The 27,969-nt window shown below is 39.5% G+C and overlaps 1 long non-coding RNA gene across 1 annotated transcript; it reads left to right on the top strand.

Moving 5' to 3' along the window:
- Positions 1 to 12: 12 nt before the first annotated feature.
- Positions 13 to 27,969, top strand: LOC139136744 (uncharacterized). Its single transcript, XR_011553237.1, has 2 exons — positions 13 to 465; positions 26,849 to 27,969. It is a non-coding gene; the product is annotated as an uncharacterized lncRNA (long non-coding RNA).

Here is a 27,969-nt window from a genome sequence, read left to right as displayed (position 1 = left end):
GGCTGGTATTTGCATATCGCGGGAGCGAGGCGGATGTCGACTGGTCATTATTTAAAATCCCAGATCTTCGAGCACGACGGCACAGCGTTGATATAAAAAGCGCCTGCCGCGACAGACGACGACAAAAAGAGTCGAATACACCGACCGAGTCGACGGCTTCGTGGGTTTAGCGTGGATACCGAAGACTGAGAACAGAAGACAGAGAAAAGAGAGAGAGAGACAGGCACAAGGCGCAGCTCCCTAAAGTGACAATTGGGTGACGGCGGGCCGACGATTTTACGAACAATCACCCAAAGTACAAGCGAAAGTTTTGAAACCAAGCCTGACAGACACCTCCCATCAGAAGCCAAGATGAATAGTAGTCTTCTTAGTATGCTGGTACTCTTGAGTATTTGCGTCTACCTAACACACAGCAAAAGTCTCGTACCGGATGGCGACGACACAATAGACAACCAAATTACGCAGGTGAGCCATATTAGACATCAGGTAAACGTCACTGATTAGTAACATCTTCTTCTTATCATTTCTAGGTTCCTTGAACTAAAAAAAATTGGTACGAAAAAAGTAGATACACAAAGAAGTAATAATCGTCTCAATATTATTTCATATCGAAGCAAAATTTTACAATATGAGATGTTATATCAACTAAAGTGAAAGCCGGCAAAAGTTTTTTTTCATCCAAATGTCATTCGTCCTAAAATCAAGAGTGGATTCGCAGAAGCGAGCTAGGATTAAACGAAGCACGAAATTACGGTCAATTTAGATGGCTTCCCAAACGTCTGCAGACTGATTGCTTTATAATTTATCTCCTTCCACAATGGTATTAAAACCAATATTGAGACAATGCAATGGGCTCCGGTGTGGGAAAAAAACACAACTTGGTTCATTTCGGTTCGATTTGAACCCGATTTTAATATCAAGGATCGGCGGTGGTATCCTTTTACAAAGGTGGGTTTTCCGAATGGAATTGTCACTTATTGTGCCGCACGCGCTCAAGTTCATTGGCACGTATCCGATTTTGCAATGCAAACCCTCATCTTGCGATTGTAAGGGTTCACATGACGGTATAGTCAGATGAATTTTAATTAAACTTTATTGATAACTTGCCATCACAGTATCTTTAAGCGTTGTTCGTCTTTCCAATTCGTATATCCTTCGGCCGCGCCGAAGATGTGCGCCCTGGTCGGAGCGTTCAAGGATTTGTTCGTTGTTGGACTTTCATTTGAAGCTCCCTCGCATATTTCACGGGGCTCAGCATCAGCATTTTTCCCGAAGCCATTCTTGCGCTTCGGGACTTTTGAACTGACTTTATAAACCACCTACAAGGTTTACACTGCGTAGGAGAAGTATTCAAATAATATCGATGTATTTACATATCATTTTAAAATAGACAGAACTTTCCGATAAAATTGTGCGTGGAGGCGTTTTGGTCAGTCAGTCATGCCTATAAAATCAATGTAGACTTCACATCGAAAGGGTGAGACCCGGTTATATCACTTACTTTAAAGGAGGGAAGAACGCTGTGCGTTTTGTGTGTTTGAAAGTGAGAAATTCCTCCTTTAAATATCCGACAATCATTAGAGATATCGTATTGCACTCTAACTGATACTCGCTATTGCAAGAGCGAAAGTCGTTTGAGGCAAAACAAAACTGTGGTTGAAAAGTTGTCAGTTAGAAAACGAGCGTACACGAGCAGAAAGGACTGGGTAATTTGCACCTCTAAAAATTCTGAATAGTTCAGACATGTCTCTTTCAAAGCCTTTGAAGGATGCGGTTGAAGAATCTTCAGCCATCATGCTGTTTGCTTTAGTTTAACGCGCGGGCAATCAACAAGGTACGCGCAACAGAATATGAAATGTGTCTTGAAGTTTTACCGCGTATTGTGATATCTGAATTGAGACCCATGGTTAATAGACACCCTTAACAGCGTTCATTCCTCGTTAAGAAAGACGAAAACAAGTGTCTGCTACTTTCTTTTAGCTTCTTAACTTTTGAAAAATGTGGTTCGTGACGGCCAGTCGAGGTACTTTCACTTCAGAAAAAAAATAATAACTAATTGCCACTAACGCTTTCCTCGTTAGCTCTGCGTATAATTAATGACGGCTATTAACGAAGGACGAGTGAGTGTTTACGTTGAATGAGAGTAGAAGTGGCGTGGATCTTATCGCTGACCACTTTCACGATTGCAGCCGCGAAATGCACCGTCTGTCAGGGCTCTTATCACACTTAAGGCGTCGAATCAAAAGTGTTGAATATGGTGGCTATTAAAGCAAGGGCCCTTCTTCTGGCTCAGACGTTGCGTTAAGCCAGTGTTAAAACAAGTCGGGGGGGGGGGGGTCGCGTCTTCGCAAGACACTTTACGAGCATGTCACTAAGCTCATAATTTATGGACGCAGATCATTGAGATTTTTTATGAGAAGAAAGACACCTGTCGTTGTCGGCCCATTTCTTACGTCACAGCCTTCTGTCGTTTGCAGTACATATCGAGGATCTATAATCATAAAAATCCAAAGGAAAGAAAGTTCGTAAACACTCTAAGTAATGATTGATGTTAAAGGAAAGGAATCTGAGCAATGATGGGGTTGAAAACATTAAATGTTATTCCCAAACTCCGCCATAAAACCATGGGGTGCGCGCCTCCCGCTTTGCATGACGGGAGAGACATTGGCAGTTTCAATTTTCTCTGATTAAGAGATCCCGTGATTATGGAATTTTCATACTCCTGTCATAAAAACCTCAAAATTTTCATTTATGAAGAGACCGCGAGATACAGTGTCTTTTTTATGACAACTAACGGGTCATGGCAGTTTGGATCATAAAAGGACATCGATCCATGTCAAAATTCCGATGGTTGGAAAAACGAGTTATTACTAGTCAGCTGAACACCAGGGGTATCAAGACGCCATCGTCAATCCCAGTGACGCTTGTCTAATATTCATTTCTCGTGTTTTGACTGAGTGCTTCCCTCATGGTACGTACGTGATCTCCCCTCTGTTGTATAAATCAGGCTAACTTGCCTAGGCGGCAAACGTGCTGCGAACGGAGAGTGCGAACTTTATCACTTATTCTCTTCAATTATCAGTCGCTGATATTTGAGACGATGTATTGCTGTTTGCGAATGTTCCGTTTACGTCACATGCCTTCATTTCTCATCTGTGTGGATATCATTCAGCATATGTCGTGAGCACTGACGTATGCGCGAAACGAGAAGTGTTTTTTTTGAAATCATACAAATATCTGAACATCGCACAGTATGAAGTTTGGCACAGCCGGATAGAATACAAAATAAGGGTAATGTTTTGCAATCCGTATGCGGTCTGATAATTCAAAAGGGTGTTTAAAGAACGGCAAAAATGAGGCAAATTTGTTCGAAAATCGCGGTCCATTATCTAAAAAGTAAAACTTTTCTCACATTTATAAAGTGGGGAAAATGCCAAGACACAGATAAACTGTAAAAGTGTGTTGCCAAGGAACGCCTGTTGAAAAGTAATCTTGCCTCTGTGAAAGCAAGCCGTTACATCAACTCTTCATTCCATGGCCTTATGTTGACATTCAGGGCAAAATATTTTGGCATATGTGTACATATGATTGGCTAATCCAAGACCGTGTATGACTCGCAGAAACAGCGAATTTTCTTAATCTGCCTATAAATGTCAGAGAAACGTCCCGCCTGAATACATATCTCGGATCCGCTGCTACTATGGTGTAAGTCCTTCCCCTACGGTAACTACAGTTCTTGCATCGACGATTTCTTTTTCGAAGGACGAAATGACAGGCAGCGGAAAACGAGATATTCGCCGTGACAAAGAGCATCGCTCGTCACCCCAGGGGAAGTCACCGAGTTGGCATCCGCTGTATGAAATACGAGCTGATTTCTGTTTATGTGTCGTGATCGATGGTAACCGAATGAGATGTGTTTCTGTACTTAACACCACGGCCTTCAAGGAACGCGGTTTGATATTTCTTCCACCAGGGGGCTTAAGGTGATACGCCCAGGGACACCGCGCAAGACTTCGGCTGTGGATAACCTTTTTAGATGTGAATTTGTCAACACTTTCAGTCAGTTGCAGTACAGCATGGGCCATGCCAGTCTAATCTATTGAATGAACAATGCCACGAGAATACTAATCATGTTAGTTTTCATGCGAAAATATTCAGTGAGTTTAAGTCATATGTGTATAGAGAGAGATATATATATATATATATATATATATATATATATATATATATATATATATATATATATATATATATATATAATACAGGGAGAGAGAGCTATATGTATATATGTGTGTGTGGCGTGTATATATTGTACGTGTGTATACATACATACATACATACATACATACATACATACATACATACATACATACATACATACATACATACATACATACATACATACATACATACATTCATACATACATACATACATACATACATACACTGCATGAAAACCCAATAATACTTACTGTATTAACATGGATTATTGCCTGTATTTTATCTGAAGAGTGCATATACAGATGAATACAGTCAAGAATCCATTTTTTGTATTCAGCAAGCTTGTATTCATGTGGATTAATGTGAATTCACGTGTATTATTATATAATACAGGCAACTCATTAATGTGAATTTATCTGAATTATTGGGTTTTCATGCAGTGATACATACATACATACATACATACGTGCGTAGAAATATATGCAAATACTTCAGTTTGTACATACGTACATGCATAATTGTTTTTGAATGTCTCTAGACGAACTTTAAAATGGGCGGGAGTTATCAAGCATTCTCTATTGAAAAATGCGATGGGACACATCCCCGACTTGTGGTTCTCCAGAGGGAGCAGGTATCATCTTTGATATTTTATATCAAGGATTACTATTCCTAGACATGTTATACTTTGAGAAAGACAAATTAGCGTGTCCAGATCAATAAATCTTGAAAATCTGTACTCAGCAGAGCAATGGCCACTTCCGTGCAATAACTGATCGAATCCCTCAACGACTCGTTAACAATGCGTTTTCGTCAGTGATCGCGCTAAAATCGCCTTGTTCGTTTGACGAAAACCCGAATTTCATCAGAACTCTGAAAACTTCAAATTCAATGAAGAACTGCTTGGAACTTTGTGAAAAGGCGTATTATTATTTTGAACTTAGTATCGAAAGTTTCACCAAGCATCAATGTCCCTTAGAAATATTGCTATCTTCAGATCTCGGTCATCACGCTAATTTGCAAAAATAATCGTCACTTCAAAAGGACCTAAAAACTTTGACATTTTCCAATCGGTACCGAAAATTAAACATGTTTTTCGTGCGTAAAACATATTGCGCTGAGATCTTTCTGGCCCCGCAGTCTTCACTGTCCAATGTACGTAAAAAAACAAACTACATAATCAACAAAGTAGAATTAAACTACAATAAACTGAACTATACACTAGGCCCAAACTTCAATAAAAGTTAAGTTTACTAATCAACGTGAGTCAAGGTGAATAAGGCCAAGCAATTGATTTGAACGTACAGTTCTTGTTTTAAAGTTTGAATTTCATTAAGGTAATATGCGCCTCGAAAATGAAAGACTTAAACTATTGCCTTAAACTTTCCTCATTGAAAATTTTAACCCATCTCTCACCAAATCAACAATAAAAATCGGAGGTCATCGTGCAAAGTTTGGAACTAGCGAAACAAATTACTCAACATTTTGCGATATTTGAAATTCAAAATGGTCGCGATCCTTGTGTGGAATAGAATTTGGGATTTTCGATAAACTAAGACAATGAAAGTTTTTCTTTCTCCAAGAGCTTTAAAATGAACCCCAACAACTGCTAGATCAGAAAAGAATTGTAGAAATCTGAGAGTCCGAATATCTGTCCCCGAGGCGCGTTCTACCTTAAGTCGACGTCCACGAAATGGTTGAAACTGACGAACGGTATGGTCAGAAATACTTTCTCTTTGGCCTGTCCCTGCAAACCAATTTGTCAGAATGCCAAAACAATGTCGAACGAACGATTCGCACGTTATACAGAGAACTTCAAAACATCCAGAGAAAACTCTACGGTATTTTCTGACATTTATCTAGAATAAATATCAGGGGTCAATGAGTAAATATTTCGACTTAAGAATCAAGTTACATGATTTACTGATCGTTGAAATGCAAAATGAAATGGCAACCCCTCTCTCTTGTTACTTAAAGGGGGCAAATGTGAAAGTTTCGATTTATTGAAATGCGAAGGGGTGAAAATAATATGTGCTGAACTGGTTTCAAAATCCGCGCGATATGCTTAGGACAAAGTAATTAAATTCTTTGTTTTGCGTCCCCACCCGCTTAGGTTTTTAAGGTTTTCACGAAAAACACACACAGTGTATTTGAATAGGAAATTTTAGGACGTAACCGCTTAGCTTTTCTGAACTAAAAATGTTGTTACAATTTTTTATTTGCTGCAATCAAATTACATTGTGTTAATTTTCTTGTGTGTGTTTTTCCGCCGCTTAGACGCGTACCTTTTCCCAGTTTGAGTGGACGCAAAACAAACAATCTAATTACTTTGGCCTTAGTGACAAAGAACGATAAAAGATTCGGTATCAAATATTTTTCCCGATACTTATTCCGTATGGTAACGTAATCCATGTGCAACTTAAAAAGTAGTTTGCGCCTAGAAATTAAAAAGACTCAAACTTTTGCCGAAACTTTCCTCACGTAAGCTTTTCAACTTTGTTTTCGAAATCAAGAATAAAATAAGGCGTCTTCGTGCAAAATTTGATAAAAGAGAAACAAATAACCCGACATTCACCGATACTGGAAATTCAAAATGGCCTCATACTTGTACAGACTCTGTGGAGGAAAATGAAATTTTCAATTGTCACAAAAGTAAACCCTTGAAAAGTTTAATGACTTCATGAGCATCAAAATGAGCCGCCAAAAGTGGTGGAACAAAGAAGTATCTTAAAAGTTTGAGAGTCAGAATATCTGTCCCCGGGCGCATTTTACCTTAAGGTAGTATGCGCCTCCAAAGTGAAGCTCAAACTTTCCTTAAGGAATCTGTCTGTCAGTAATTCCTTTTCAAAATAAAGAATAAAAATCGGGGGTCTCCGTGCAAATTTTGGCACTAGAGAAACAAATTACTCAAGATTAACCGATATTTGAAATTCAAAATGGCCGCCCTGTGTTAACTCTATATGGACGAAAATATAATTTTCGATTTTCGGAAAACTAAATGTTTTTCATACATCAAGAGCTTTAAAATAGGTCCCCACAAGTGGTACATCAGAAAAGAATTGGAAACTTTGAGAGTCTAAATATCTGTCCCCGGGGCGCATTCTACATTTTGTTCATCTATGTTAGAAGAGCGGGTTCTAGCCTTTCTGTTTTCGTAACCTCAATACGCCACCGTTATGAGTGATGGCCGTCCTTCTGTTTCTTTTGACAACGTCGTCTGCAAGTAAGCGAGGAAATAAGACATCTCGAAAGATAACATCCAATTACCGATGTCGGGATATCACATCAGAATTGGCGTAACATGACAGTTGCATCTCTCAAAGGGGCTGGCCTCTGTTCTCAAACCCTCGCGTTCCCGTACCGTGGACGATTTATGAAATTGACTGTTACACATGGTGATCCGGCGAGCAAGGATCAGATAAGCCGACGATTTCAAATAGCATCGTCTACATTGACATGAAATTTATCACAGCCCACCTGCATAGATATGAATTATGAGCGTATAGCCAGTAAATATGAAACGATGCATCAAAAGATGTTCAGATTAAAATGTTTGATCTCCCAAAGTAATTTCCTTCGTTCGAATAGCGGCATCTCAATACTATACATAGTACACAATATACGCCACGTGAATGTGTGATTGTGTGTTTGATTGTATGTATTCGTGTATATATATATATATATATATATATATATATATATATATATATATATATATATATATATATATATATATATATATATATATTTGTGTGTATACGTATGTACGTATGTCTGTTGTCTGTCTGTCTGTCTGTCTGTCTGTCTGTCTGTCTGTCTGTCTGTCTGTCTGTCTGTCTGTCTGTCTGTATGTATGTATGTATGTATGTATGTATGTATGTATGTATGTATGTATGTATGTATGTATGTATGTATGTATGAGTGTCTTAAAGGTTGAGGAAAGCAGGTTTCCTGCCAACTTGTCAGAAGGCAACGAAGCGGTACACAGTAAGCGTAAAGGTAAAGTTTCCACCAAAGAGATTTCAAGCGTGATAGCGATCATCTGATAAATATGAACTAATGTCACAAAAGACATTAGCCATTTAAATTATTGTGCATTCCGGACACTTAAGGGAAATTTCTTGTCTCTCCGGGCGGAGATCCATCAGTCGCGCTATTCGGTGAGTCTTGATTGTCGCGCTTGTCGTGTGGGGCTGACAAATTATCAGGTTGTGCCGATGAACCTCCTCAAAGGGCAGCGCAAAATGACTCGTAACGGAAGTGTGCATGCGGTCTAACAAGACAAGCGTCCATTGGCAAGTCAAAAGAGTCACAACGGACACCGCAAAAAACCGACTCGAGAAAGAACGCCTCTTCCTGCAACCGTACTGTCAAAGCTATTACGCTCGTTCCAACAAACAAGCCTAATTGAAACACAGAGGACGAGGATGTTGTTGTCTTCTACACAAGCAGATTGGTCTTCGACGGAAACCGTTCGTATTGAAATACCCATCCCTTCGTCGACCCTGATTTCGTCCAATCGAAGGCGACCCCCTTGATTACACAAATTAAGCGAGCTTACCCGCTGTCAATCACCGTCAAAATGTGCCCAGGCGCAGGAGTCAAATGATCACCATGTAGCTCACATCTGTTCGAAAGCCTCGTATTCTGATCATGGGAAAACAAAAACCTTCGTTGCATTGTCAGCGAGATGAAATCGCCATCATTAAGGTTAGTATCCCTTTGGGGGCGATAAGAAAGAGCATAAAACTAATACGTCATCACTAGCCAGGGCTCAAACTACATTACCCATGATTCTTTGTTTCCTTTAGAAGGGGTCCTTGTACTGGAAATGCCAACAATTGGTTAATCGATAATTGCGTCAGTCACTGACCCTTCCTGACCTCTTATTTCACTCTCACTCTTCCTAGAATGAACGAAACTTCCCTTCTAAACTTTGCTGAAACATTCATTTCCGGACAGCGATGCATTCAGAGAGGCGGGGCTGGCCCACCGAGTTAAAAGGAGTCGCTTATCTCACATTAACGAAGATTACACCAACCTATTACTGTACCGTGACGCTTGTAAAGCACAGAGCGGGTCAGAATTCAGCAGGTAGTGTTAATGCATCGTGAAAGGCAGGCAAATATGTGATATAATGGACTCTCAAAATATAATAATATTCGACTGGGATATCGACCATTTTACTTATCAGTGATGCAAGGACACAAAGTATAGCCACTCAGAGCGATGCGATAAGGCAGCGCCACAAACAACTGTAAAAAAGGACTAGGCTGTATCAGATCTAGGCACCTTAACCCTTTCACCGCAATTTCCCAATGGTACTAGATCTGGCTTACGTTGTGAAATGAAAGGGGCACAAAAGCTGGGTTGAAATGAACTACAGCTGGCGGTGTGTTCATCGCAGCTGGGGGTCAAAATTCAATTTGAAACGGTAGGAAACGCTGACGAACAGGCCATCTTACAAATAAAACAGACAAATGTGCAGAAATCAACTAGAGTCATGTAAAATTGAACGTAGTCGTTTTTCAGACCTGAAATGAATTAAAAGAAAAAGATATAGTCCCTTCGTCTTTAGATGCCAGGGTCAAACATCAAGGGGAAAACTTGCACCAAGAGAAGTGAAGATATCCAAAACTGAGGTAACGTTAGATTTTGGCGGGAAACTGGCACGAGAAGATTGCTCATTACGATCAATATCTTACGCTGAGCGACGGAAAATGTGCATCGTTGTCCTTGGCGATCATGTCCGCCATCTTTCTTTGACAACCGCTCTGTACTTGACCTGTTGCCATGGTATCTGCCTAACGATGAGGCGATTTGCTTGTCATTGTAGATTTGAAAAATGATCCGCTTTTGTGTGCATTTGCCTGTCAGTGACTGCCTTTTTGTCGGCGTGACTGTCTGTCCGTCTGTCTGTTTGTTTGTTCGTTTTAGGCCTTCTCCTAATCTCTCAGATCTCCACAGTTTTACGGTCATTCCCCTGATCATGAAAATTAAAATTTCTTCGCGAAACAGCTTGTCCTCCAAGCAACTCATAAAACATCTCAGTCGCATAATTAAAGGTCTGCCACATATCTCATAGAAGGAAGAAAAATGATTGGTTGAAAGTTCCACAATAAACAAACGTTTACCTTGTAGCACGGCAACGAGGCTTGTTTCGATGACGGAAAATCAACATTACATCGGAGACAAGAATCGTAATGTACGCCGATGGGAATCATATATCCCAATAAATATTTTGAAAACAGCAATATCAAACTTTTGATTATAGCTGATTTTATCGTTCATGGGGGATCTTCTTTGGTCATGATTAATGGCCAAAAGTCATAAGTTTGGCGCGTATTTTTCAGAATTATGATTTTTCCTATTTTCATGTCCCCGTTTGCGCAAAATTTATGTTTTCGTAACTGTGATGTCCACGCGCACTTCGGCTAATCTATGAAAATTTTCCAACTGTCATATTCTCTGTCATTTGTACATGTTCTGCTGTTGTTCAAACACATATAGCGATATTAACTTTTGAAAATCACATTATTCCCTTATCAAGTTATACAATTCTACAGACATTTGATAGTTAAGGTACATATTGAATTTCCAATGGGTAATGTCCTATCAATGTAAATACATGAGCAGAACACGATCTACAACTAGTTGTTTATTCCGGTATATGTGAATCCAAAGTCATAAAAATCCAATTGAGAAATCCTAACAAATCAAGCGTTTATTAGGAAAATCATTTTTACTGCTCCATTCACATCTTGTACTTGTTTAAGGAAGCTATAGTAAGACCTCGCCCATATGTTGCAAGCAATAAGCGTTATTTTTGACAACGTTACAGTGATTAATATCCAATAGGGGCAATCGGTATTTCATATCAGGGAGTTGTACGTAAGATCACAGATGTCGATAAAGCGGTCGTAAGACGGCATATTTATTCTTGGGGACTACCCTGAGAAACACATTACTCGTTGTAACCAGATGGGAGAAGGATAGGCATTAGAAAACTGTCTCGGCACGTGCTCAGTGGGCCTGTCAGCTGACCTGGCAGATATCCGCGGCAGCTGTGATGGTACATGCATGGGATGTATTGCACATTGCACGTCTCAAAGTTATGAGGAAAGGGGGGGGGGGGTACCGTGAAACGATTCTTAGATGAAACACAGTTTACCGAGATTCATGGTCAGATCTACCATCAGCATTTCTTTGCTCAAAGACACAACATAGCCTAAACCGGCACGGGTTATTCTCTCTAGGTGGCGATCAATATTTATTCATCCTCACCCATGGAAAAGCAAACAGGTGCTTGAGAATCGATAAATCCCTGCCTGATAACACTAATTTTGATCAAAGGCAGATGTAACCGTATGCCTGTTTACCAGCTACAAAACAAGGGAATGCCGGGATCGAAGATCCATTTTTCCCGCCGCTTATCACGGACCACCCGCCATTATGACAGGGGTTAGCCGGCGAAGAAATGGGATAAGTTCTTAGACGCGAATCGATCATTCCGATGTGGCAGCTCCTTTCCGTGCAGGGCTGAAAAGTCCTCGTTATTGATTTCTTGATTGGTTCCCGGTCGATAGTTCTTAATCACTGGGAAGACAGTTAAGAAAGCTTTAGCGGAAAAAATACATCGTAGACAAACTTGTTTGTTTGAGACTTGTAGTGGAGGATTGTTGGATCGAAGTCTTTTCAGTTTTCATCTTGCCTTCTGTGATCGATAAAGTTCTGTTGTGCTCTTAGCTCTGTAAAATGAACTAGAAATATGGCATATTGGTGACTCTTATAAGACGACCGACTTATTAAGATTGACGGATGTATAAATGGAGATAGAAAGGCAGATTAGGATATATATATATATATATATATATATATATATATATATATATATATATATATATAATATCAACAATAGTGACTACAAGTAAAAAGATGGTAACATCTGTTACTTAAGTTTTATATATTTTGCAATCTTCAGACATGCACTTATATATATATATATATATATATATATATATATATATATATATATATATATATATATAATGTTTGTTATGAATTCTGCATTTGATGTAGTTTTGTTCAATTTAGAAAGCCTGAACGTGTTTGCACTTATTTGGCATAGAGAGTTTGAAAAAGTACATATCAAATGCATCTTATATATTATGTGTGACTTACTATAATAATCGCAATCATACCAATCCATAATCCAATAACACTAGGTCAAAATTTGTAAGACAATAGTTGTAAACATAGACACAAAACAGCACAGAACAGACAGTAAATAGACGGTACACAAACAAAGTCAAATTCATGAAAGAAAGATATATGGACCTCTGGCCAAAAGACCAAGAAGTGATGTCAGGTGTTTCGAAAATAGTAAGCGCATCCTGCCCCACATGTAGCACCCGCCATATATCAATCTGTAAGTCAGATAGATAGTTGTGTGTATCCAGCAACGATTCTCAATCTGATTAAAAAAAAAACCAGATTTTTCACTCTGGATTAGAAATTTATGTCTTGCAGAAAAATTGTAACGACACATACTATATATATGTCGAGGAAACAATAAGTTGAAGGGCAGTAACAATGGGTAAAAAAATGAAATAACTGCAATGTAACTAAATTAGTAAGATGTCTTTATCACCTGCTTACATTCGAAGCCATCGAACAAAAAAATGGTCGATGACAATGAATTTAGTTTCTGAGAAATGTTCAAGTATGGACAAAGATTTGTGAAAAGCATTCACCTCACACTGATGTTATTACTCTAGCGATATCTCACTTCGCACACGGGCAGAAAAAATAAACACTCCAAAATCATCATGCAAGATGGGTCTGGTTCTGTAATGATGTTAGATTAGGCAGGCAATTGTGTTGAAGCTTGTTTCTCGTTCGGGCCCGACATGGTGTCTCAATCTTAGTCCGAGGCTGTTTTATTGGATGGACATGATTGTTGTCTTCGGGGAAAGTTTACCCCTGGAGGTGTACACATCGCACATCGTACGTTACTGATCTCCGTAAAAGATAAAATCACCCGCCGACAGAGAGGTGCCCCGTGAAACCGTACGGCAATTTGTCGTATCGATTAATGCTGAGTCGCAACGGTTGCAATGAAAAGGAAACCCGAATGTGGCCGAAGTCTTTGAACAAGATACGGTACTTAACGTTGATAGAAGAATTACACCCGTCGGTAGGACGTGAATATTTTATTCGCCGACTTTCTTACAGGCTATTTCGCCTTTAACTCGAGACGAAATGAGTATAAGACATGTGCACGTGTTATTTTTCTCTTCGTCTCTTCGAAAATATTTTGTTGCAAACACAGTAGTTATTCATCTATTTTCATGGCATGGGATTATGGGCGCCACAGGTATGTCTTAATCTGCCCTCGGAGTAAAAGCAATACACAGAATCCGGGCACGTTGCCCAAAAAACTTGAATTCGCTGTGAGTAGCTGTCTGTTCGTCTGCCAGATCTCGTCTGCGCCGACGTCGAGGTTCCATTTGTCGGCATCGTAAAGACAAATGAAACATTTTACTCTAATTCGATTTTCGTGTTCCTCGAATGTTTCCGTTTGTTGCTTGAGCGGTACGATTCTTCATGCCGCGAGGGTGTTCTTGTGCGGATAATTTTTCAAAACAGTGACGTTGGACTGGGCGACTGGAGAGTATATTTCTCCCATTATAGCCCTACAAACTGTGATATGCTGTTTTTATCGTCCAAAGAACCGGGCAAGCGGCAGTATTAGAGACCCATAGTTTTACGATACTCAATTTTAATAAAGTAAGGTAATTGACAAACCGATAGTTGCCTGTGCCAAAAGTTCTGTTTGGCTTTGGGCGGCAAATTTTACTTTTGATTATACTTTTCCGTCTGCACAACGCAGCCTGTGTATTCGTGTTTTAACGAGGAAAGATCTCAGTGCTATCGCCCGAATGACGTAAGGTGTCGTCACATACCGTTGCCCTTGGTTTCTTCGTTCGGACAGCAGAGACCTGATATAAAGCCTTCTCTCGGGCTAAAAGCTGAGAATGTCGAAGGAAGCCAGAATTTATCCAATACTTTTGACTGCGAAAAATAACCCATCGGTTCACGATATCCAAGATCAAATTTCACATCTCTTGTGCCAGTATGTGATCGCATATGCCCGCCAAAAATATCGTGCCCTGAATAGAACAGGCCTTAAAACAAGAAACATGCACGTTTCGATGGGCTTAAAAAGTATTAAATATGCATAATTCCATGGTTGATATCTTAAAGATTGTGGAAGTTCTCACATCCTGTGTGAGTTACTTATTCATTTGCACGAATTCCCGCCTGAAAAAGTAAGGTTCGGCTTTTTTATGGGGTTTTAATTCTTTTCAAAGCATCTTACCTCCTGGCCACGTTATTAGACATTTATCGATATATCAATTCCGTAAAAGGTCTGGCGAAGCAAACCCTGTATTATCATTCATTCAGGAACGTATGTCATCGAAGTTAAAGTTGGCATTGACAAACTTGAGCCACTATTAGATGATTGGATGTTGCGTTAGCCTGCAAGTCTTCTCCTACAATCCGAGATATCTCATCTTTGATTTATAGTTATTTAGCAGTGCCGAAGTGTTTGAAATATGCTTAGAGCAAGGAAGAATCGAACTTGAATTATTGAATTTCCTGAAATAAAAGGGAAAAATTCAACCAAAGAAAGCGCGGCAAGTCTGGAAAGTTCTTTCCCATCTCTACATCTGATTATAAAAACGTACAACCTGAAGCGGAACAGATCTTCCATGTTTGATATTTTTTCGAGCCGGTGCTCATAAATAATTAGTTTAGTAAAGTCATTCTGTTCGAATTCAGGAAATTTACAGCACTTTGGCGTGTGTTTTTTTCAAACCCGCCTTTACGCGTTATCGTGCGATGATATGCACTGCAGAATTTAACGATCGAGCGTACAGCAATATATGCATGGCATCGCGAATCACACAAACCCGATGCGCCTAGGAGTATACACATATATGATAGGTAACATTAATTACGCTCTCAGGACTGATAAACTGCATATCTATTAGAAAAAACTTTACGATATTTGCGATGATTCAAGCACCATGAACCTTCATTTGCATAGGTTAGATGAACGGCAGCTTTCGTAAGTTGATGTTATCTTTGTTTATGGCGTATGCTGTACGAGGCTGGAGATGTCAAAGGTCACAGTTCGATCTCCTAACGACAAGCTTTGCTGCCTGCCCTTTGTATCATGTATATTCGAATTAAGTTGGGAGGAATTCTATAATTCACCCATGCCATTATCACCCTCGGCACGTTTCGTGCAGACCTTGGCATTTAGTCATCTCGCATTGCCCCGTACTATTATGGGATCTTCAACACCTACTCCGTAGCATCGCAAAGTATGATGGATTTTCAGTAGCTGTCCGTGGGCTACTGGCAGGGTCAGGACTCTTTAAAGTAGAATGCGCCTCGGGGACAGATATTCGAATTCTAGCTTTTCCAATTCTTTTCTGATATATCACTTGTGGGGGTTCATTTTAAAGCTCTTGGTATAAGGAAACTTTCAACTGGCTTAGTTTTTCGAAATTCGAATTTTTTTACTCCATAGTGTTAACACAGGGATGGCGGCCATTTTGAATTTTAAATTTCGGTACATCTTGTGTTATTTGTTTTGTTGTGCTAAAATTTGCACGGTGACCCTCGATTTTTATTCTTGATTCTGAAACAGAATGGTTGAAAGATTCCTTGAGGAAATTTTGAGCAAAAGTTTTAAGTCATTTTTGAATTTTTAGGCGTATACTACCTTAAGGTGCCATGCCTTTATCTAAGCCTCCACAGCACTCACAAGAGGAATATCTGCGTCTTAGGACGATTGGTGCTGCATGATACTCCGAATGATGATCTTGGGGTTGTCGCAGCCTCGTCGTGCGTAGCAAAGTTCGCCTAAACGGATAATAACAGACGCCTGCCGTCAGCGGCCGAGGTCAGGGAGCATCGGTGACACCGACCTCGATCTCGACATGGTAAAAGGCAGATCTACTCCATTCGGTAATTGCTTTAAGTAGATGCATCGTGCCCCTTCGCTTAGAGAGCCTTTTTCATTTGTTGAGGGAGAGCTCGTGAACACGTCATCATCTGCACGCAAATATACAGGGCCTACTCGAGATACCCACTTTTATTAATTGGACATCCGGTTATATTGACTTTCTACCTCAAACAAGTTTGGAGTCTTCCTATCTGCTGATGTTGGCTTCTTAAATGTTTTTTGGTTTTGTATGTCTCTCTGTCCTTTTGTCTCGCCATCTCCAAATCTCTTGGTCTTGCTGCCTGTTGACGTGCCTGACGCGTGTACGCGTAAATTTCTGTCAGTCTTTCGGTCTATATGTCTGCGAGAATGTGGATTCGTTAGCACGCCAAACTGTCTGTTCGTCTACACTTATTTCCCGCGTTCGATTTTAATTTCTTGGGGCGATAAAGTAGAATTGCACTATTTATTTATGAGTATGGAGTTAATGACACTCATTCTCAGATAAATGTCCCCACTCGGGATTAATCTATAACGCCTCCTCGGGAAATTGCGATAAAATGATGCAAACACTTAATTGGCGCGCTAACTTCCCGTATAGAAATCAGAATTCGGGAAAGTCCAGCGGAGTTCTGTAGTCTTCGAATCGATATTTGTTCCTAAAAGTGATACATGGGATCCTCTTACAAATTGACAGTTTGTGTGACACATTGCATGTCATCACGATAGTGAGACAATCAGGTATATAACATTATAACAAATCAATACGAAGACAACAACCTTTCAGGTACTTACAAATTATAGGGATGTATGCCAACAATTTGAAGAGGACATTAAAAAAACATCACGTTCTATCTTTTTTACGATGGCACAATTCTAATTTTTTTAAAATTAATCTTACCAAAGTCTACTTATAATGTCATAAACTTTGCTGTTAGACAGGTATAGAAATATATGCAGAGGCTTGACCGAAACATCAGGCGTAGCATTTTTAGATATGGCATAGAAAATAGTCTATACGTCGCTAGTCAGAGAATAGCGCCATTATATGGCAGTTATCTAGTGTAAGATCCCCCGAGACGTTGTAATCAGCTGAGAAGTAGCGTAACAAAATAACATTGTCAGGATAAATCTGATACCTGTCTCATTCGGTGCTTCTCCGATTTTAATTAAAGCTACAGTTACACAAGTAGCCAGGATGTCGGAAGACTGCACATGCGTTATTGCAAGGGCTTCGCGTACTTATGGCCACCGGCGAAAGCTTGTCGCTAGTTCAACGTAATAGGCAGTGATGTGTTCATTAACCCCGCACTGTGCAATGCCGCTAAATGCCGTACCCTTTCGAAGACGGTCGGGATCTCCAAACCGCACTGACTAGAACACCGGCTAAACTAGCCAACCATTTCACAAGTCACGTACGATATTTCTCTTTCCCCTGTAAGATTAATAGAATCGACGAGAGTGCTCCATAGCATTTTTCCCTTTTTTTCTGCCGGAGTTTGACGATGTGTTTCGAGAGAAAAAACTCATTATTTTCGCGTCGTTAGATGGCTCTTCAAGGCATGGAAGTTGTAACGATGCCACTTAAGATGGGCTTTCTTCCATCCAAGGCGGTCTGCTAGAAGCCAATAAGTGCAGCCGAGCGTATGACACGAAATCCTGTAATTTCCCTCCTTCCCAAAAAAATGAAATATGAGGTATAGTACGGTTTACTACCAACATATTAATAACGACAGGATCGAGTAAGGATGATCAAACATTAACTTTTTACTTTTATTCCTGAAAGCGAGCCGACTGGTCGGGGAAGACGTATGATAAATGGACGTTTTGAGATTGACGGACCGCTGCAAAGAATAACACAAATATCAAACAGATTAGGATAAGCGTACCTTTCAATTAGCCTCTTCAAGTGTGCTATTACATCGAGGAACTATTCATGAGTAAATCTTGAAAAGTAAATAATGTCTGGAGGCCCTATACACAACATCAACAATTTGCATTCATTGAAAAATGTTCTAGGCGTACGGAGATGCGCTTTTACATTCCTCTACTAATAGATAGATAGATAGATAGATAGATAGATAGATAGATAGATAGATAGATAGATAGATAGATAGATAGATAGATAGATAGATAGATAGATAGATAGATAGATAGATAGATAGATAGATAGATAGATAGATAGATAGATAGATAGATAGATAGATAGATAGATAGATAGATAGATAGATAGATAGATAGAGAGAGAGAGATAGATAGATAGATAGATAGATAGAGAGATAGAGAGATATATAAGATGTAGGTTGGTCGGCTGGTAGATTGAGAGAGACAGCGATCACACACGGATCAATCTATCCATCCATCCATCCATCCATCCAGACAGACAGACAGACAGACAGACAGACAGACAGACAGACAGACAGACAGACAGACAGACAGACAGACAGACAGAAATACGCCTTCCGTGGCGTGTTTCCTTATTAAGGTGGTTGGAAAGGCTAGAGCGTCAGTTATAAACTTCAGCAAAACTATTAAAATATAAAAGTAGTCAACATTCTCTGTGGAATAAAAAAAACAAGACATTTGGGCACAAAGGCATTGCAGAGTTACAGCCTGTTGAAACTTCTGAAAAACTGACCAAATAAGAAGAAGTTGGGGAGTCCTTAGTGTATTAACTATGGTAGAGGTCCCCTAGCTTTTAATAAAATGTTTAAAAAGGGAAAGTCATTATTTGCTGTTTTTCAGGAAAGTTTGACAAGGCGGTGCTTGCATTCAGAGTGAGTGACTGCTATTGTAAATGCATTTTTAGATTATTTGAGTGTCAAAGAGGTGTCAAAAGTGAGATTTACCAAAAAGACTGCTCTGTGACTCCAAAAGAGGGGTGCAAATATGGCTTGTTTTCAACATTTTTGACAGAATAACAGTTTTCCTACATAATTATATACCAATTTAATCCAACCTTTGAAATGAGATATGGACATGGAATTTTTACAGCCTATTAACAAGGTTACAGATAAGATATGTATGGCACAATTTTCCTGTATTTGAAGTACTTTTTGAAAAATCATATTTTGAAATTTGAAAGAATTTTAAATAATTTTTTGATATGTAAACCCATGTAAAATCATAAAAACAAATTGTATTTACAAATCCTGCCATACAAATCTTACAATTAATAGTGTCAACATATTTATAACTAATTTGGTAATATTAATACTATCCAATTATTATTAAATTCAAATATGTACAAAAAATATGAAAAATTACATTTTAATATTTACTGGTGTCATATTTCAAAATCATGGCTGCAAATATACAATTTTTATATTCTTTGGAGAAAGTATTAACTAAGAGAGTTATCCTGAAAATTTGAACTGAATATCTTGATTCTAACACTTGAAACTTGACATTAACTCTGAGAAAAGAATTGGTTCAAAAATAGCCTTTCCAGCCACCTTAAATCCATGCATGCAGGCTTCAACTTTAAAGTCAACCCAAAAGGATAGCCTAGAACATTGCCTTATCAAGTATACTCATTCTCTGGTGCAGAAATAATTTCAATGTCTTTCCTTTGAAGATATTTTGACGGAAACATGTCATTGTGATACAGACGTCTTTAGGGTATTTTAACCTCAAAAAACAGATCTGTACTGGTAAACCGTATAAGTCAATGTGTCAGTATTTTCTTGTTTCCCGGCGACCTGTTTCTTGATGCAAGAGCAAAGAGCGTGTAAGAATTCGACAAAATCGAACACTAAGGAAAAAGTATCCAAAATGTTTACAAACAGATACTGAACTGTTTCTGAAAGCTGGGTTTGTGACTTTCCATAGGTTGTGCCATGACTATAAAAAACGCGGAATACAAATACTCATCAGTTTGGACTGTTAGGCCACCATGTTTAAATACCAATTAGGAACGATTGTCCGGGGATCGGGGATCGTTTCGATCCAGGCATGGCTAATTGCCCTAATTACGAGCTATTCTTGGCAAGCTAACGGGTGATTAACTTCCAATAAGCGGTCATAAATCTGTTAGGTCTGATTTATCGCTGTGGATATAAATTGTGACTGGCTAATCAAACACCGGTTATCCGAGTCCTAAACGTCACGTAATCCCGATGACGAATACTGCACCTGTGTTTCTACTGTCTGGCTGTCTGATGCCGATTAGGTGCGAGTCGCCGAGAGTGACACGCGGTGTCATTGCTTTTTGAAGATTTTTGGAATAAATGATCACCATCGTTATGAGCTTTGAATACATAAATAGTATTAAGCGACACTAACATCCCTTTTAATATTAATAAGTTCATTTAATTTTCTTTCATAACCAATTCGAAAAACAAAATATATTATTACTTTGCCCATGTCTCCGTATGAAAATTAAGGAAAGCAATACAACACCGCTAATCAGCGACAAAAGATGTATATCATAGGCATCTTGGTCAATACATATTTACAGAAAAATAATCTCCTAAAAACCAAAACGGTGATTTTGCATACGTCTATAGAATGGCCGATAATCGTGAATACGTTCGTACTGTGATCGATTTACAAACTGTAGTATCTTAAAAATTTGCCTTAGAGACTGAAATAGACGACGCACAACCTAATAAGGAAATTAAAATTTAAGCTTTACAACGTAGCCCTGTGACGTCGTCCGCAAAGTTTTTTTTAATTGATAAAATTGCTGACATACTTTGGCTTCTGCCCAATCTTCTGTATCATTTCAAAGGGCAGGCCTTGGACAAATGTTTAGTCTTCAAGCAAGTGTGGCAAATATAAAAACAAAGACATACATAATCGACATCAAATAATGATCAAACAAACAAACAAACAAAAGCTTGGTAAATGAAATCTCAAGGTCTTGAATTCTCTGAAGTTTTCGTTCGGCAAGTTTTTGGTACTAGAGATAGATTGCTCGCCAGTAATTTGTCCGCAGTTCCACGTTTGCTGTGCAAAGTTAATATCAACCTGGAGTTGCTCTCTTTTCAAAGCGCGATGCAAATACCTGGCCATGATCAAGCTTTTCGAGTTGAGCGAAACTTGTTGACGCGCGGCCAAGCTGCGGGACACCATTATTAACCAAAAATTGGGGTCAGAGGTCGGTAGCCAATCTAGCGCTATCAAGGCTGCTGATGGCGTATGCTACATGCACTAGAAACAGCATAGTGATTATCAGTTCGATCAAATGACATTTAACTGTCATTTAAAATTCCCAGACGCCTGCATTATTACAGGCGATCTGTTAACAATCATGGTGATGTCTAATTCACCACAACGCAATCATTGCTCTAATTAGTACAGCGGTTGGTGTACATTACACGCGCTTTCGTATTTCTCCTGACCTTTGACACGAAAGGAAATTCGCATTGTTGGAGAGGTTGATTAATCTAGCTCAGCCATACCGTGCACCCGTGATTTCCTTGTAAATCGATTCATCGAGAACCTTCAAGTTGTTTAAGGCAAGTAAGAAAACGCCGGGCCGAGTTTGATTGTCGCCCATTGACCGAAATTAAGAGAATGTAACAATATCGTTTGGGAAATCTTCTAACACGCCGATCGAAAAGTAATATTTGGCGCCCATATCATAATCATACTTCCGCTCAGCGGAGGCGTCTGTGGATACCTTTGATAAAAACTTTCAAAGAAAATCGAAATAATTTATTTGTTACAACACGTTCCGTAAATTGTATTTCGACGCCTACGCAAAAAGCTAACAGTTGGTATGACGAGACGTTTGGAGAGACTGGGTTTTTGATGGCATATTTTAGTGAGGTTACAAGCGGACAAATTATAAAAGTCGGGAGCATGCTGCGATGATGGTCCAAAACTGAATCGTTCGTACGAGTACGCTCAGGCGCATTTCTCGATTGCCATTTTTTTTGTCTTCATCAATAAGTGGGGAGGGAGACACACTTCTGTTTCCAAGGCAACACAACCGGAAACAAGGAGACAAGTGGTGTTGGAGTGGATTCGAAACAAGAGCTGCGTCGTGATATGGCCTATCATGATAAACTTGCAGAATAACCATGAAATTATTATTAGAAGCGAGGAGAGGTATTGAGTGTCTTGTGCCGGATTCTGAGGCAGTCGCTGAGAGATTCGGAAGGCCTTCAACCATACCCTGCACGAACTGAACAACTTAGTTTCTGATGAGAATGTAAATTGAACAGAAGAATTATGGGGGGAGGGGGGAAGACTTGCTTGAGGGTGGGTATGGTGCTTCAGGGTGTGGTGAATTCACGACGGCGAAAATCGTGATGACTGTAATGACATCGATTGCTTGTCCTCGGTAATTCACTCGTTGTTTTACGGGTGGACATGCTCCGTAACCGCACCCTAATATGCGAAAGGTCACTCTGGATGTCGGTGTCACAACACTCAATTAACCCTTTATCGTTGTTGGTGGTTGCCATTTCAAATGAATATATCTGCAGATTATACTTATCACACGAACAGCACGCTTTTCAGATCCACAGACCCTTGAAATCAAAGGCCGTATTTTTCTTTACACGTTTCGGAACGATTCTCTCTCTCTCTCTCTCTCTCTCTCTCTCTCTCTCTCTCTCTCTCTCTCTCTCTCTCTCTCTCTCTCTCTCTCTCTCTCTCTCTCTCTCATTGACACTTCATGCCGTTGCCCTAGAATTACGCCCCCGTTCTTCTCCCTGGTGCACAAAACGAATTTGTTATTCATTTCCAGAACCTTGCTTTTAATTTTTCGCAAAATTGATACCCTAGTTTTCAACACGATAGCTGAAGTTCAGACAGCGCTGTATGCATCAATGGCCGAAAATTCTGTACCCCACCGTGAAATTGAGAGATATCTTCCGTAACAAAAATACCGCAGAAGAGATATTTATCTCGCACAGTGTTGAGCAAAATGGGGATTGATTTAGGATTTAATTGGAGATAACCTTTGCATTATTAATATGCCACTGTCATTTACATACGATTTTGAACACAGCAAATTATCTATATCGTGGTACGATAAGATACCGTAACTGGGAATCGGCGTGCGTGCGTTCTCATTTTGTAGAAATGGAACGGGACGTCGAGGTAAACGATGTGTGGATGTGTGAAATGTGTGGCACAGATATATATATAATATATATATATATATATATATATATATATATATATATATAATATATATATATATATATATATATATATTTAAGCTTATATATAATACAAATTATTTCAAGTACAATTTAATATATGTTACTTAAGTTTCATGCATCAAGTATATATATATATATATATATATATATATATATATATATATATATATATATATGATGTAGGTACGTATGTGTCTATGGATGGATGGATGGATGAATTGAAGGATGGATGGACGGGTGGATGGATGGAGGGGGAGGGGGAGAGAGGGGCATGTTTGATGGATGGATTGATGGACGGATTGATGGATGGATGGATGGATGGATGGATGTACACGGATCTATTTACCATGTGAGTGCGTCTGTATGTACGTATACTCGTACTGGATGATACGTCTCTTTCGACCGTCTTCGTTTATCGTCAGAAATAATCACATTAAGTCGTTTTCATTTAAGATCACATTATCGATGTTCATGGACAAGTTGCGCGAGTAATTTTTTCCCTCTCCTTTTTTTCCGCGTCGTTACGCATCTTACCGTAAATGGGATGAGGCATGGATTGGCAAACTCGATTATAGCCTGATTCATCGAAACGCAATTGACGGGGGCGGATGTCCTTTTGTTTTCCATCCAATCCGCCCCGGCGATTTTCACTGCGCACGAGGAACTCTCATCGCAATGTTTGGTTAAAAACCGAGTAATCTGCAAGCATCAATTCCGCTCGATTTGCCGTTTTGCCATTCGCTCCGACAATAACGGGCGTTTCCTGTGCCTCTCGTCTTCAAACCATTAATCTACCGCTGCCCCATTTAACCCTGCGTGATGATACGTCGATGAATTGGCAGAATAGAGAGCTGCGCTCCACGGTGCATGCAGCCACCTTATCTGCGTAATTACCTTTTCCCCATCGTTCAATAATCTTCCGTCTTGATCTCGCATGCAACAGCCGATCTCTATCAACCTTTATTCTTTCTCGCTCTTCTTCCATTTTCAGTTTTGCCGATGCTATCGCTGAGAGTAGGGAGGGGGGAATTAGGAACACAGTTGTAGTTTAGATGTAGAGGAGATTGTCATATCACGTATCGTTTCAACTATCGTCTCAACATATGCGTGATACTTTATGTTGTTAGTCTCTGAAAAGCGGGCAAAAAAGAAAGAAAAACGAACTGACAAAGAATTACCTCGTTTCGATCACTTCAATCACACCTAGACTTATTTATATTTTTACGTTTAGGTAATTTATCATTTGCGTTGTATTTTAAATTTCACATTGTCTGACAATAAGATTGTAAGATGTCTCCTACAATTTTTGCAACATATTTTTATTGTCACGCTCTGTCCCATTCAAACTAAGCAAACCTGCACGATGTACTTTAATATAGCTTGTATGTAGTTTCCACTTAGAATGCGTCGGCTAGGGTTACCAAGTAATGTCAAACGTAACAAGCACACAAGTCAAAAGGGCAGAGTTGAGCTGATCCATAACGGCATTTGATCTCGGCCTAGGAGAAAGTATCATGGGTAGTATGTGGCGGGCCCCTGCAATATGAGTATTAAAAAGACTCAATTTGGCATCCCTGTGTCGACTCACTAAGCATTCAGCGTAACTTTGCTTTTTTATTGTGGCGTTGATTGTGTGATCAATATTGAAGTAAATTCTTGGCCGGACTATGTAAATTTCATTTTTTCCGTCAAAAATGGCAGACACCTCTCTCGATCGGGGTTTGTCTGACGTCCGGTTGTGACGTAACGAGTTTTTCAAAATCACGTTTTATTACTGCAGACCGTATCGTGATTGTTAGCACTCTCCAGCGGTCCAATGATGTGTCTGTGTGTCATTGAAATCAGTGAACGTTCACAAAGATGGGGCCTCCGAACACTGAACACACGCTTTCCGCCAGAACTTTGGTTTTGCAAGGTACGATAATTTACGGCCAAAAAAGCCACATGGCGACATATTTTTGAGCTCTCGTAATCTGACAGGTTTTTTCCTGGTTTAGAGTTACTTTTAAAGATTTCGGAAATATTATGTTTTCTTTATTTGATTTTGTGAAAATTGAAAATTTATTTCTCCATAATTTCAAATTAAATTAAATGAAATGAAAATTTATTCTTGATATGGAAAGGAAATAGTTTTTATGTTTCTTAGAGCAAGTGTGTGAGTGAATATTTAGCACCTTCTTAATCTAAGAGCGTGCGCCTTTAATGAATATGTTTGTACATTTTATTTTTTCTGAGTGAATATCATTTCATTTCATCGACATCCTTTTGAAATGTTGCTTCCGGTTTTCCAATTACACAGAGAAGGGAAAACAGAAACGGTGAAGTCCTTAGAAAATAGATCGCCCTCGGAGAGAGGGGGGTGTTGAGTTCAATAGGTGGTTTTCCCTGCAGAATAAATGGCGGTTCTTTTCATCCTCACGAATTTCCCCCGCCGTTGTCTTAATTGCTTATAGAAGACGGTGCCTGAAGTGAATTTGCCGCCGCCGAAAAGAAAAGTTGGTTGGCGGCTTTATCGTACGGTTCCGTGATTCATGGTGACACAGAGAATACTGAACTGACACGCTGTCGCTTGATTGACATTTTGTTATATTCTATTCGTTTGTTTTGTGTGGTGAATTTTGCCCGACCCATTGGCCTTTACATACAGGAAATGATGTCTGATCGTGTGACATGCCGATCACGATGGTCGATAATCGTCCATTTAACATTCAGTTTTAGTGATATTTTTGTCATCTACGTTTAATTCCACTCATAAAGCGTCATAACACGGTGACGAGAAGTTTAATGAGCGTTTGTACAGGTGTGGGCAGCATCCTGGATGACAAGCATTTTCGTGAATTGTAACATCTCGCTCGAGACAATGCCCGATGTCCTTGTTGCGCGCAGGTGGCGGCGCAGGCTCCCTCAGTCGAATGATGACGCATCGACACGAGCATGTCTTCGCGAAGAGCGAATCTGCGGTCATCAACGCGAAACCGTTACCAATTAATACCCTTGTCAAAATTGCAGGCATGCCTTACCGGGCAAGGTCATGGTTAAACCAATTCTTAGACAGTCAAGGAGACATGCCCTTACGTTCTAATGGCATCTTCTTATCTCATTTTAAATCTAGGCTTCCCGACGTATTTTTCCGAAAGTACAATAAAGCTACGACGCGTCACCATAGTAGACTTTGTACTCTCGTAATTAATTGTTGCTAACCTTTTAGCCGATTAAGGCAAATCACATCCAGATTAAAATTTCCATCAGCGTTAACGTTCGCTTGGATTACACCGTCGAAAGACATGCATAGTACATGGAAAAGCTGATGTTTGTGCATTAACACAAAGATGCAGTGTTGATACACAGATACATAGATAGATAGATAGATAGATAGATAGATAGATAGATAGATAGATAGATAGATAGATAGATAGATAGATAGATAGATAGATAGAAAAATCTCATTCTCTGATCATATTCTTCCTCTTCTTTGCTTATGAAATTGCAGTCTGAAGAAATGGCGAGATTCAAAGATTGGTTCGAAGGCGAAGTGTCAGAATTTGCATCGGAGCTGGCCCAAGAAATATGGAAAAAATACAACAAGGCGGAAGTCAGACAAGAGGAGACGATCAAACGAGGCAGCGGCAACGTCAGTCCCAGGGGCTGCAACAGCAAATGGAGTGGCTGGAAGTTCATGGGCACTTGTCAGTAGACGCCGAGAGGGAAAAAAAGACTGTTGTATTTTGTTGCTAAAAGTAGTCTGACATTAACCACTACCAGCAAAAGTCGATAGAACAGCTTTCTTTGGTCCACTCCTTTCACGATCTCAATATGATTTCTTTGACACACCTCGCTATCTCTTCTGAACTGATCACTGAAATGGCTGTATCTAGAAATAAATGTTTTCTTTCTCAATTTTGTTATCGTTGCCTTTAATAGGAAGTACTGAAGGATGCTACCGATCTGACGGCGATGTATCTTATACACTACTTCCCTCTTGTTTGATTTCTACAAAATACCAAAATACGCTTCTTTCAGAATGAGTGAAAACACCCACTTACACAAATATAGCTGCGAATCTCTCACAGCGTCAAGACAATAAGTTGATTAAAATAATTATGAGGAAAGATTTGATGCTTTTCACACTTTTCGATCTTTGATGAAGGCTTCTAAGTTGATGATATCCAAGAAGAGGTTATTAAAAGGGTGGGTTGTCATCAATGTTAAGGTAAACAGCTAATCAAGAATGTCGCATTGTATATCTGAACCTGTCTCCGACAGAACGCGTCCCTCTGCGGGTTTTTTGGATACAAAATTGGCAATGCTTGCTTGACGCTTTTCGGTCCATCTAATAGAATACGTAGATCTACTTTCACGTGAGACAACCTGCGACGTCTACAAGACTTTTTTCTCGTTAGAAATCCTATATGCCGTAACACTCTGTAGTCCATCACCAACTCTATGCATTGCTCTTTGTATTTTTTTAGACCTATGTGTAGATTCCGCATCGAGGGACGCATGAGCGCCTCTGGAGTGTCGATGGAAGAATTCACACCCACCCTTTTAATTTTCTCCAACTCCTGTACAAAGTTATAGACAGAAATAAAGATTATTGTTGTTAGAATCCTG

Source organism: Ptychodera flava, chromosome 7 (assembly GCF_041260155.1).
Source record: "Ptychodera flava strain L36383 chromosome 7, AS_Pfla_20210202, whole genome shotgun sequence".
Lineage (NCBI taxonomy): Eukaryota > Metazoa > Hemichordata > Enteropneusta > Ptychoderidae > Ptychodera > Ptychodera flava.
Note: the sequence above shows the minus strand (reverse complement) of the source record. Positions and strands in the feature narration are given on the sequence as shown.